The sequence below is a fragment of the Arachis ipaensis genome, chromosome B08, assembly GCF_000816755.2.
Source record: "Arachis ipaensis cultivar K30076 chromosome B08, Araip1.1, whole genome shotgun sequence".
Classification (NCBI taxonomy): domain Eukaryota; kingdom Viridiplantae; phylum Streptophyta; class Magnoliopsida; order Fabales; family Fabaceae; genus Arachis; species Arachis ipaensis.
In genome coordinates, this window is record NC_029792.2 from 120,801,704 (window position 1) to 120,804,303 (window position 2,600).

General features: G+C 33.7%; 1 long non-coding RNA gene across 1 annotated transcript; it reads right to left on the minus strand.

Moving 5' to 3' along the window:
• On the minus strand, positions 607–2,360 carry LOC107612084. Its single transcript, XR_002352992.1, has 2 exons — positions 2,243–2,360; positions 607–701 (listed from the first exon to the last, which is right to left on the minus strand). It is a non-coding gene; the product is annotated as an uncharacterized LOC107612084 (long non-coding RNA).

Below are 2,600 nucleotides of genomic sequence, written 5' to 3' on the forward strand. Positions count from 1 at the left end.
TTTCAAAAACTAATGAATTCAATTTAAAAAACTATAAAATATTAAATAAACATAAAAAATGAAAAATATAGTCATCGTAATTAACAACTAATTTTATAAGTTTATAATCATTAGTTTGTGGCATAAATTGAAATATAATAATAAAACATATATAAAATAAACATGAAGTGTATTCGTATTGCCTTCCTAAGAATATCTTAGAAAATAAATTTTAATTTTACTAACATGGGATAAAGAAAATTAAAATATCAATAATATTCCTATCACAAAATTGAGATATGATGTATATATTTAAATTAGGAATTCAATCTTAAATTGAGAGCAAATGTAACACCCTCACTATCAGAAGTCACGTTTCCGGCTGCGCTACTCTGATAGCAAGAGGTATTACGACTACTTTACATACTAACTATTAAAATAAGAGCCTGTGACTCGACACTGTATCGCTGATTTCTTTGAAAATCGAAAATAAATACTTTATCTTAAGAAAAATGCAAGCAGGCATAGATTCATATACAAGACTCCTTACATAATATCTCATAATATAATATACATATAGAACATACAACTCCTATCCCTCTTACAAACTTGTAATAACAAAGACGAGGGAAGAAAATAATCTAATTAACACAACAGCATATAAACCAAACTCAGTATAACTCTTCTTTATGCCTCTTCATCTGGTTCCTGAAAAGGTAAAGCTGTAGGGGGGTGAGAACCTAACCACACGGTCTCACCACGAAGTTTCAAAGTTGTCATAAGAAGATATCTAATAAGAAATCTGCTTTCAAGCTTAGTGATTATCATTGCCTTATGAATATTTTAAAAAAACAATAGGCAATCATTCAAAACCTTTTCGATGAAACAAAGTTTAATCTTTCAGAAATCCAAAATCTTCCTTTTCCTATAAGAAAATCTCAATCAGAAATCAACCACGCAACCAAACAACACAATCATTAATTCAGCACCAAAGTTCATTCTCAAATGTAGCACGCCAGGACAAACACAGACAAGACATACAAGGAAAGCACAAGTAGATAGCAGTTACAGCAAATAGTTCAAGTAGCAGTTAAGAACAGTTTAACAATTAGGCAAACCCAAACAAGTTCAAACTCAAGCAAAGCATACAAATGCATATGATGCATGCCTGTCCTATGGCTGATGAGGCTCATCTGTCGGTTATCCAGCCAACCCGACAAGTCTGAATTGTACTTAGACTGTCCCCCGACGTGCATCCCCAAGAGTCTATGTATAGCTTTTTCTCAAATAATCAATATTGCTCAATGGGGGTAACATTCCCGGGAATTTATATAGTGCCCGGTCACACTTACATCGTAGGGTCAACAGAGTATCGAGTTTTCAACCTGGTACACGTGGTGGCAAGCCACGGAACTTAATCCAGGGAACCTCGTATCTCAGATATCATCATTCATAAGCCATTTCATTCTCATAATCAGTATATAATCATTTATCAAGCCATGGCATTCACCTTCATGTAACATTCTCAATCCATATATCAACATTCTCAACATCCTTAACATCATCATCATTTACCAATCCATGTCTCATTTTCAAATTCATTCAAAAATCATATTTCAAAGAAAATCTTTATCATCCTTCTCTCCATTCCGCTCATTGACAACCCCAATTCAAAACATATTTCTTTCTTTGATAAATAAATTAACCTTAAGACATGTAATGTTTAAAACCAAATCTTTTCAGATAATACTTAAAGTGGAACTTCCAATTTTATAAAATTTCGGCAGCATCTCCTCTAAAACTCGGATACTGCCACCCTTTTCGGGTCCCATCCAAACATTTCTCAAATCTTTTTTCAACCATTTCCAAATCTCAAACATTTTCCAGAGTTGAGCCGGTTCCGATACCAAATTATTTTTAAATCAAACCAATTCCAATAGTAAAACTCTTTTTAAAATCAAATCAGCTCAAATAGTAATCCATTTATAAAATCAGACCAGGCCCCAGAATCGATTCATTTATTTTACTAAGTAAACTCCAAAACCAAGAAAAAATCCACTTTTCATAATAATCAAGCAAATACCATTTCAAACCGGTTTTTATCAACAACCATACATCACTCACGCAATCAAGCATCCAATAATCCAGTCCAACAAACCATCACATCCACAAGACAAATATAATCACATAAATATATCTTTTTGCATCAATATCTATTTATCACAACTCTGAATTATAAAATGAATTTTAAGAAAACCCCTACCTCAGTTAGCTGAGTCCACGTAACTAATCGTGATAATTTCCTTTTCTTTCAATTCATGGCGACAATGATAACAATAACCCCCACGGGAACAGCAACAGCCCCGACGCCTCTTACAACAGCCGTGTTAATATAAATTGCAATTACAGTGACTGAAACAGTTTCAAGAAACCCAAGACAAAGGACATGTATCAAAAATCGAATCAGAACAAGCATGACAAAGATAGTAAAACATGTAAATGGCCTAGAATTGAAAAAGATATCCGACCAGAATCATTAGGAATAGCTCTGGTGTTGGCTCTCAGCAGCAGAAGAACAGAAATCAGACCTAGACACCCGTCCTAGCAGCATTAGCCTCACT